At 40.0% G+C, this 11,071-nt stretch overlaps 1 pseudogene; it reads left to right on the top strand.

Moving 5' to 3' along the window:
- Window positions 1-9,746: 9,746 nt before the first annotated feature.
- On the top strand, window positions 9,747-10,434 carry LOC133043409 (gamma-secretase subunit APH-1B-like; annotated as a pseudogene).
- Window positions 10,435-11,071: the final 637 nt, after the last annotated feature.

The following is an 11,071-nucleotide window of genomic DNA, read 5'->3' as shown; positions in this document are numbered from 1 at the left end:
AGCCTGGGAAAAGGAGACCTCAAACACAGTAAGTTTAAAAAAAAAATGAAAAGGCAGAGAAATACTACACGAAGGAAGGAACAAACGAGAAACACAGAAGTCCAAATAAATGAGGATGAAATAGGCAAGCTACCTGAAAAAGAATTCAGAATAATGATAGTAAAGATGATTAAAAACCTTGAAAACAAGGTGGAGAAAATGCAAGAATCAACTAACAAAGACCTGGAAGAATTAAAGAATAAACATACAGAGACAAACAACACAATTACTGAAGTTAAAAATACTCTAGAAGGTATCAATAGCAGAATGGCTGAAGCAGAAGGACGAATCAGTGAGCTGGAAGATAAAATGGTGGAAATAAGTTCTGAGGAGCAGAATAAAGTAAAAAGAATGAAAAGAACTGAGGATAGTCTCAGAAACCTCTGGGACAATATCTAACGCACCAATCTTTGAATTATAGGGGCCCCAGAAGAAGAAGAGAAAAATAAAGGGTATGAGAAAATTTTTGAAGAGATTATTGTTGAAAATTTTCCCAGTGTGGAAAAGGAAATAGTCAATCAAGTTCCAGAGGCACGAGGAGTTCCATACTGGAAAAACCTAAGGAGAAACATGCCAAGACACACACTAATTAAACTAACAAAGACTGTAACACAAAGAAAGGCTATTAAAAGCCGCAAGAGAGAAGCAACAAGTAACATACAAGGGAAACTGCATATGCTTAACAGCTGATCTTTCAGCAGAAACTCTGCAGGCCAGATGGAAATGGCAGGATATATTTAAAGTATTGAAAGGGAAAAGTCTACAACCAAGATTACAGTACCCAGGGCAAGGATCTCATTCAAAATTGATGGAGAAATAAAAAGCTTTTCAGACAAGCAAAAGTTAAGAGAATTCAGTACCACCAAATCAGCTTTACAACAAATGTTAAAGGGACTTATATAGTCAAGAAATACAAGAGAAGAAAAAAGATCTACAAAATCAATCCTAAACAATTAAGAAAATGACAATAGGAACATATATATCAATAATTACTTTAAATGTAAATGGATTAAACACTCCAACCAAAAGACGTAGCCTGGCTGAATGGATACAAAAATAAGACCCATATATATGCTGGGAGTTGGATACGACTGAGCGACTGAATTGAACTGAACTGACAAGAAACCCACTTCAGACCTAAAGACACATATAGACTGAAAGTGAGAGGATGGAAAAATATATTCCATGCAAATGGGGAAGCTGGAGTAGCAATCCTCATGTCAGACAAAATAGACCTTAAAATAAGGACGATTACAAGAGATAAGGAAGGACACTACATAATGATCAAGGGATCAATCGAAGAGGAAGACATAACAACTGTAAATATCTATGCACCCAACATAGGAGCACCTCAATATGTAAGACAAACATTAACAAACATAAAAGGAGAAATTGACAGTAACACAACAATAGTAGGAGACTTTAACACCCCACTTATACCAATGGACAGAAGATTAATAAGGAAACACAAGTCTTAAGTATTACATTAGATGAGATGGATCTCATTGATATCTTCAGGACATTGCATCCAAATGCAGAAGAATACACCTTCTTCTTAAGTGTACATGGAACATTCTCCAGGATAGACCACATCTTGGGTCACAAATCAAACCTCAGTAAATTTAAGAAAATTGAAATTGTATCAAGCATCTTCTTCGACCGCAATGCTATGAAACTGGGTATCAATTTCAAGAAAAAAAATTGTGAGAAACACAAACACATGGAGATTAAGCAACACATTTCTAAATAACCAACAGGTTACTGAAGAAATCAAAAGGGAAATAAAAAAATTTCTAGAATCAAATGACAGTGAAAACACAACTATAAGTAAGGTGAAAAGACAACCCTCAGGATGGGAGAAAATAATAGCAAATGAAACAACTGACAAAGGATTAATTTCCAAAATATACAAGCAGCTCATACAACTCAATATCAGAAAAACAAGCCAATCAAAAAAATGGGAAAAAGACCTAAACAGACATTTCTCCAAAGAAGACATACAGATGGCTAACAAACACATGAAAAGATGCTCAACATCACTCATTATTAGAGAAATGCAAATCAAAACTACAATGAGATATCACCTCACACCAGTCAGAATAGCCATCATCAAAAAGTGTACAGATAATAAATGCTGGAGAGGGTGTGGAGAAAAAGAAATGCTCTTGCACTGTTGGTGAGAATGTAAATTGATACAGCCACTATGGAAGATGGTATGGAGATTCCTTAAAAAACTAGGAATAAAAACACTATATGACTCAGTAATCCCACTCCTAGGCATATACCCCGAGGAAACCAAAATTGTAAAAGACACATGTATCCCATTGTTTATTGCAGCATTATTTACAATAGTTAGAACATGGAAGCAACCTAGATGCCCATTGACAGATGAATGGATAAAGAAATGGTGGTATATATACACAATGGAATATTACTCAGCCATAAAAAGGAATGCATTTGAGTCAGTTCTGATGAGGTGGATAAACCTAGAACCTATTATACAGAATGAAGTAAGTCAGAAAGAGAAAGATAAATATCATATTCTAATGCACATATACAGAATCTAGAAAAATGGTACTGAAGAATTTATTTACAGAGCAGCAATGGAGAAACAGACATAGAGAACAGACTTATGGACATGGGGAGAGGGGAAGAGAGGGTGAGACATATGGAAAGAGTAACATGGAAACTCACATCACCATATATAAAATAGAGAGCCAACGGGAATTTGCTGTCTGGCTCAGGAAACTCAAACAGGGGCTCTGTGTCATCTAGGGGGGTGGGGTGGGGCGGGAGAAGGAAGGGAGGTTCAGAAGGGAGGGGATATATGTACACCTATGGCTGATTCATGTTGAGGTCTGACAGATAACAACAAAATTCTGTAAAGCAATTATCCTTCAGTAAAAAAAAAAAATAAATATAAAAAGAATACTAGTTGAAGGCTTTGCTTACACTTGATATGCTAAGTGCTGAGGGAAGCAGTGAACTGAAGTCCCTACTCTCAGTGGAAATTAGTTCTGAGTGTTGAGATAAAAGGTCAATGCTACCTTCAGAAAAAAACGAACAGGTACAATTTGCTTGTATTTATTTACTTTTTTAGATATGTCACATTGATACTGCTTTTTCCATTATTTAGTTGAACTTTGCAGAAGTCCTCTACTGGCCAGTAGTGCTAAGTAATTTCCATAAAATGTTTATATTTAAATATCTAGAAATGCTGATTGATAAAGTATTCTTTTATATTCTTTCTTGAACTTTACTAGCCTCAGAAGTTCCCTAAATACTATCCATTAGATGAAGAGGCATGTCACAAGGAGAGGCTTTTGTTATAAAATAAAAATGTGTAAAATAACTTTATAACCCAAAATATACTTCATATAGCAGTTTTACAAATGTAATTTTAAAATAGTCAATGGAATCCTTTCCAAAGATTTCAGTGAAAGTGAAGTCACTTAGTCATGTCCAACTCTTTGCAACCCCAAGGACTGTAGCCTACCAGGCTCCTCTGTCCTGGGGATTTTCCAGGCGAGAGTACTGAAGTGGGTTGCCATTTCCTTCTCCATCCAAAGATTTCAGTACAGAAAGCTAAATTCTATGGGAAAGTATGCTTTCCTTGAAAATCTATTTCCGTTGAAATCATGATGTATTATGTTCAAAGCAAGGAAAATAATCTTGGCAGTAGAAATAGGGTGCCTTCTTGTTCCAAAATACATTCACATATATTTTGGAAAATAAATCATAATTTCATTGAATATGACCAAGTTCTAAAATTTCCTTGTTTAGAATTGTGCAAATTTGCAAATATGCAGTGAAAGTTGGGTTGCTTTAGACCAAAGAAAATAAATAATCCATGACCCCATCTAAAGGTCTTTTTGAGAAAGGCTGACTTCGGGACTTTTAATAATGCTATATTGCTGATTATTGCTGTGATATTAGTTGTTGACTCTTAAGTTGTCAGTAACAGTTGGGGAGGGAGGGATTCATTCTGCTCAGGGAAATCAAAATCCTAAATACACATTTATTGAGTGCTCAGGTATTCTGGGCATTGAGACAGGTTCTTGAGCCACAAAATTCAAAAGACTCAAAAGTTCTTGATGCAGAGGAAATTTCCTTCCTCAGTATCTGTCTAGGAAACATACATGGATCTTAATGTGTTGTACTTTATACGTGGCTGTGAACACTCAATACCCATCCATTCCTACCTGTTCTAGGAACGTGGCTTACCTTTTCAGGTTTGAACAATCCTTTTGTTTAGCATTGCTAAGAAGCGAAGTGTCATATTAACAAATTTTCTAATATTTTGGGTAACTGATCTTAGTCATTAGTCAGTGTTCTTTTTAAGCAAACAGATGCTCTTTGTATCTGAATATAGGGGATTGGACCTTTCCCACCTGTCAGATCGGATAGGGAAGGGCAGGTCAAGAAGCCCACTGCCAATAGATTATTCATTTTGTTTGCCCATTCAGCAACGCTGAAGCGGGTGGTCATCGAGAGCATGTGCTGTGTGCTTCTCATGCATTATCTGCTCAGCACCTGCCTATATCTGCCAGTAGAGAGTAACAGCCTCTTCTCTCCTTTAGAATGCCTCTAAGTGCCCCATTCCAATTCCATGACCCCACTCTTTCCCAGTCAACACCCTAACTTAAGAGACTTGACAAAGTTCACTATCACTTCAATGTTCATAGCTATCCAGCCAACTATAGAATCACATTTTGGTTTTGATTTTCAGGTATCTCAACCATGTAGCTACAAGAAACAAAAGGTTGTTTCAGGACACTCCTAAAGACTCGTTGTTTCTCTGACTTCTTGAGAATTTCAGATCTTTCCTTCTGTAAGCTGCAGTGTTATATAGTCAGTCAGCTCCCTGGTCCTTGTTGTCAGACTTTCTATGAAGCTTTCTGTTGTAATAGTCATCTAGTCTTCCAGTGCTCAATTCTCTCTAGATACTTAATTCTAGGCAACTAGAAGTGGAAATTTAAGGAATGATTTTGCCATGGCATATTGTGCACCTAAGGTCTTAATTTTTACTAGCAATGAGGTTATTATTTCTTTTAACTTCATTTAGATCACAGAAAATATCCCAGATTCTCTTCTTTGAGGCTCTGTTTTACTGAAGCTGCTGCCAATACTAAATGTTCTAACAGCCAGAGTTTTATGATTAAAGCAGGAATCACTCTCTATATTTCAAACATGAAGGGTTTCAAAAGAGTGAAGTAAGGACCTACACCATCTTGAAAGGCCAGGAGACCAGAATCAGAGAAGCCATTTCTGAGAGTGCCATCCTGAAACACTGAAGTGGGTGAATCTTAAGAGTTCACTGAGACACTGCTGAGAATCCTATATCTGCTGATTTGTTTGTATGAGAGGTTGGCAAACTATGGCCGTGAGAAAAACTGACCTGCCTGTTTTTGTGCAGTGTGTGGGTGAAGAATAGATTTATTCTTTTCAGTTCAGTTCAGTTGCTCAGTCATGTCCGACTCTTTGCGACCGCATGAACCATAACACACCAGGCCTCCCTGTCCATCACCAATTCCCAGAGTCCACCCAAGCCCATGTCCGTTGAGTTGGTGATGCCATCCAACCATCTCATCCTCTGTTGTCCCCTTCTCCTCCTGCCCTCAATCTTTCCCAGCATCAGGGTCTTTTCAAAGAGTCAGCTCTTTGCATCAGGTGGCTAAGTATTGGAGTTTCAGCTTCAACATCAGTCCTTCCAATGAACACCCAGGACTGATCTCCTTTAGGATGGACTGGTTGGATCTCCTTGCAGTCCAAGGGACTCTCAAGAGTCTTCTCCAACACCACAGTTCAAAAGCATCAATTCTTCAGCGCTCAGCTTTCTTTATAATCCAACTCTCACATCCATACATGACCACGGGAAAAACCATAGCCTTGACTAGACGGACCTTTGTTGGCAAAGTAATGTCTCTGCTTTTTAATATGCTGTCTAGGTTGGTCATAACTTTCCTTCCAAGGTGTAAGCGTCTTTTAATTTCATGGCTGCAATCACCACCTGCAGTGATATTGGAGCCCAGAAAAATAAAGTCTGACACTGTTTCCACTGTTTCCCCATCTATTTGCCATGAAGTGATGGGACCAGATGCCATGATCTTAGTTTTCTGAATGTTGAGCTTTAAGCCAGTTTTTTCACTCTCCTCTTTCACTTTCATCAAGAGGCTCTTTAGTTCTTCTTCACTTTCTGCCATAAGTGTGGTGTCATCTGCATATCTGAGGTTATTGATATTTCTCCTGGCAATCTTGATTCCAGCTTGTGCTTCCTCCAGCCCAGCGTTTCTCATGATGTACTCTGCATAGAAGTTAAATAAGCAGGTGACAATGTACAGCCTTGACATACTCCTTTTCCTGTTTGGAACCAGTCTGTTGTTCCATGTCCAGTTCTAACTGTTGCTTCCTGACCTGCATACAGATTTCTCAAGAGGCAGGTCAGGTGGTCTGGTATTCCCATCTCTTTCAGAATTTTCCACAGTTTATTGTGAACCACCTAGTCAAAGGCTTTGGCATAGTCAATAAAGCAGAAATAGATGTTTTTCTGGAACTCTCTTGCTTTTTTGATGATCTTGGCAATTTGATCTCTGGTTCCTATGCCTTTTCTAAAACCATCTTGAACATCTGGAAGTTCACGGTTCACATATTGGTGAAGCCTAGCTTGGAGAATTTTGAGCATTACTTTAGTAGCGTGTGAGATGAGTACAATTGTGCGGTAGTTTGAGCATTCTTTGGCATTGCCTTTCTTCGGGATTGGGATGAAAATTGACCTTTTCCAGTCCTTTGGCCACTGCTGAGTTTTCCAAATTTGCTTGCATATTGAGTGCAGCACTTTCACAGCATCATCTTTTAGGATTTGAAATAGTTTAACTGGAATTCCATCACCTCCACTAGCTTTGTTCATAGTAGTGCTTTCTAAGGCCCACTTGACTTCACCTTCCAGGATGTCTGGCTCTAGGTGAGTGATCACACCATCGTGATTATCTGGGTCATGAAGTTCTTTTTTGTACAGTCTGTCTGTGTATTCTTGCCACCTCTTCTTAATATCTTCTGCTTCTGTCAGGTCCATACCATTTCTATCCTTTGTTGAGCCCATCTTTGCATGAAATGTTCCCTTGGTATCTCTCATTTTCTTGAAGAGATCTCTAGTCTTTCTCATTCTATTGTTTTCCTCTATTTCTTTGTATTGATCACTGAGGATGGCTTTCTTATCTCTCCTTGCTGTTTTTTGAAACTCTGCATTCAAATGGGTATATCTTTCCTTTTCTCCTTTGCTTTTTGCTTCTCTTCTTTTCACAGCTATTTGTAAGGCCTCCTCAGACAACCATTTTGCTTTTTTGCATTTCTTTTCCTTGGGGAGGGTCTTGATTCCTGTCTACTGCACAATGTCACGAACCTCCATCCATAGTTCATCAGGCACTCTTTCTATCAGATCTAGTCCCTTAAATCTATTTCCCACTCCACTGTATAATCATAAGGGATCTGATTTTGGTCATACCTGAATGATCTAGTGGTTTTCCCCACTTTCTTCAATTTAAGTCTGAATTTGGCAATAAGGAGTTCATGATCTGAGCCACAGTCAGCTCCCAGTCTTGTTTTTGCTGACTGTATAGAGCTTTTCTATCTTTGGCTGCAAAGAGTATAATCAGTCTGATTTTGGTGTTGGCCATCTATATACTCACTAAAATTTGGATCTCTAGGAATGTCAGAGATTGTCCAATTATCCAACCTTTTTTTATAGATGAAAAAAATAGAGGCTTTGGAATCAAATAGATATGGTTTTAATCCCAATTTCACTGCTTACAAGATGCGTGGTCTTGAAAAGTTATTTAACTTCTTTAGTCCCATTTTCCCCTCACAGATTGATAATTAATAAGATCATAGTAAGGACTACATGGTGAGAACAATTCTTAAGTCAGATCAGTGGTCAAACCATGGTGGGTGTAGACACAGGAGACACTCCCTGCACCCCCTGATTCAGTCTACAACTAATAAGACATGCATAACTCAGCGAAGACATTCATAACTCAGCCAGGGTGTTCCCACACAACAGGATGCCAGAAAGATCCACACATGTGTGCCTCTGAAGTTAGGGGACTGGAGCACATGGAAGACGCAGAACTGGGGGAATAGGAGGCAGTGCCAGTGATCCTGGCCCCCAGCCGTGGAAACTGAGCCCATGGCCCCAGGAAACCTGTAGCAGCAGGAGAGTAGGCACACATGACTTTAGCCTCCTGGCCACAGCAGCACCCATGGCCACAGGGAACTGGGCCGCAGTGGTGGCAGGGTCTATGACCCTGGTCCTTCCAGCCACTGTGGCGCCCGAGACTCTAGCATCCCTACCCGGGGCAGCAGGCTTGTGATCCCAACAACCCTAGATACACAGCAGGCACCCCTGACCCTTGTTCCCTCCCCACCATCCTCCCCCTTCTGCAGTTGCAGTGCCCACAACCCAGGTGACCTTGGGCATGGGGGAGGGGCCTGCCAACCTGGTGCCTTCAGAGGCAGCGTCAGGGTCAGCAGCACCACTAGCAGCAGCAGCAGCAAGGCACTACCCATCCTGAAACACAAGTCCTCGCAACTGCTGGCAGAGGTGATGGAGAGTGGCAAGTGTTGATTCTGAAATACAGCCGGAGGCAGCTCAGGGAAGAGAAACCAGAGCTTGTACTATAGAACCACCAACATAAAAAAAAGAGAAACTCCTATAATAATCAACCTGTTAATTTTCAGAATTAAATTAAACAATGATTCACCTAAGTCAGAAATGTGTTCCCTACTTCACATGTGCTGTCAGAGAAATAACTCACCAAGCACCATGAAAAACCATAGTAACACAGTGTTGCGAAAAGAAAACAACAGTTCTCCTGAAACTAAACTTAGTCATGAAGTGTTGTGATCTAACAGAGAATTCAAAATAGCTGTTGTAAATAAACTCAATGAGCTACAAGAAAACAAGAAAACTCAGAAAGGTACTTCAATGAGTTCAGGAGTAAAATGAATGAACAGAATGAACATGTCACCAAAGAGGTAGAAATGCTAAAAACAAACAAACAAACAAACAAAAAAACCTGGAAGTTCTGGAGCTGAAGAACTCAATACAGTAAGTCCCCTACATATGAACCTTCAAGTTGCAACCTTTCAAAGATGCAAATGTGTTCGTATGTTCAATTCCATAAGTTAGTGCATGTGTTTGGCTTATATTGTTACATCTGTGTATTTCTATGAGTGGTGGTGCTTGCTTGTACATTATTTTACAGTACTATACAAGGTACAACAGTACAGTATCTTTATTTCAAGCCCAGCATGTCCGCAAGCAAGTGTAAAAGCAGTGGTATATAGCCGATTGTGTTAGTTGGGTATCTAGGCTAGCTCTGTTGGACTTACCAACAGATTTGACTTAAAAATGGAACTCATTTGTATGTAGGGGGCTTACTGTAAATGAGATGAAGAATGCTTTGGAAATAGAGCAAATGCTATGGAAGATAGAAGTCGCCAGCTTGAAGAAAATAATCTAGAAACAGAACGTGCCTCCGCCTTTCTGCTCTCCCCGGCGATCCCTGCACCCCCATGCTCAGTCCTGTCAAGAGCTCGGCGATCCCACGTCCCATCAGGCCCCTATGTGGCTTCTGGGTTGGTTTGAGGGTGTCCGTCCTTTTTGACTGCACTTTCATGGCCTCTGGTCCTGGGCTTGCCCCCTGCATTGCATGGTCATCACTGAGTCTTTGAGCATCATCTTCCTCACCATCAGCTCTCTTCTGCTTGTGTCTCTGTGGCTTTCCTCCCTTGGTTGGTTCGTGGCAGCAACCATTACTGACAACTAAGATGGACCGGTACAGAAATATCTGCTGATCTTAGGAATGTTAGTCTCAGTCCTTATCCAAGAAATGTTCTGGTTTGCATATTATGAACTTAAAAGAGCCAGTGAAGGTTTGAAGAGTATAAACCCAGATGAAACAGCACCCTCGGTGGATCGCTGGCGTATGTTTCTGGCTTAGGCTTTGGAATCATGGGTGGAATATTTTCCTTTGTAAACACCCTGACTCCTTGGGGCCGGGCGCAGTGGGCATTCATGGAGACCCTCCACAGTTCTTCCTAAACTCAGCCTTTAGGACACTGGTTATCACCTTGCTGCACGTGTTCTGGGGCACTCTGTGTTTTGATGGCTTTGAGGAGAAAAAGTGGTACGGCTTTCTTGTAGTTCTTTCCTCTGCTGGTGTCAGCCTGGACCTTCATGAATCCCCATTATGATTAAATCTGATGTCAGCATACATAATCATGATTCTTATGGGCATCTGGGCATTCTTTGTTTTTGGAGACAGCTGTCAAAGCCTGACACTCTGCCTCCTCTGCCAAGACAAGGACTTGCTCCTCTTCAATCAACACCTCAGATAACCTGTGAGAACCAGCACTTACCAAACAGTAAACTGCCTTTTTCTAAAAGTCCCTTTTCCTTGTGGAATTTAGAAAAAACAAAACTATCTAGATACAAATGGCTTTCATGCAATCGCTTTCTGAAAGGGATGTATCAGTGGTGTGGAGCCTGGCTGCACATTAGAATCATCTGGGGAAACAGAATATACTGATTTTGGGGTTCCACCCTCCAGATTTAATTGATCTAGGCATTTGATAATTTTTTTAAAGTTTCCTAGATGACTCTGAGGCACAATCCAGGTTGATGACCATCAATGTCCAAATAGGAACTTCCTAAGAAGATCATAACTGAGTAAGAATCAATGTTTAGCTATCTCCTAACTCAGCTTGTGCTAAGTAAGTATGTATCTGAATGTCAAATCCTGGTTAGCCTTTGTCTTTTTTAAGTTCTGGAGTGACAAAAGGCTAAAGGGCTGTTATGTCTTCACATGTTTCACTAGTATCCTGCTTTATGAGAATATGGCAGGGTATGCTTCTAACTACAGTGATAAATTGTACTGACTTACTATGATCATTTAGCCAAAGTAAGCTGTTGATTAGTTAATAGGAGTATTTTTCTGTAGTTTTTCCATTTTGAGGATAGATTCCATCTCTTTAA

The sequence above is a fragment of the Dama dama genome, chromosome 3 (assembly GCF_033118175.1).
Source record: "Dama dama isolate Ldn47 chromosome 3, ASM3311817v1, whole genome shotgun sequence".
NCBI classification, from domain to species: Eukaryota; Metazoa; Chordata; class Mammalia; order Artiodactyla; family Cervidae; genus Dama; species Dama dama.
The sequence above is the reverse complement of the archived record's forward strand: the minus strand, read 5'-3'. Positions and strand labels throughout refer to the sequence as shown.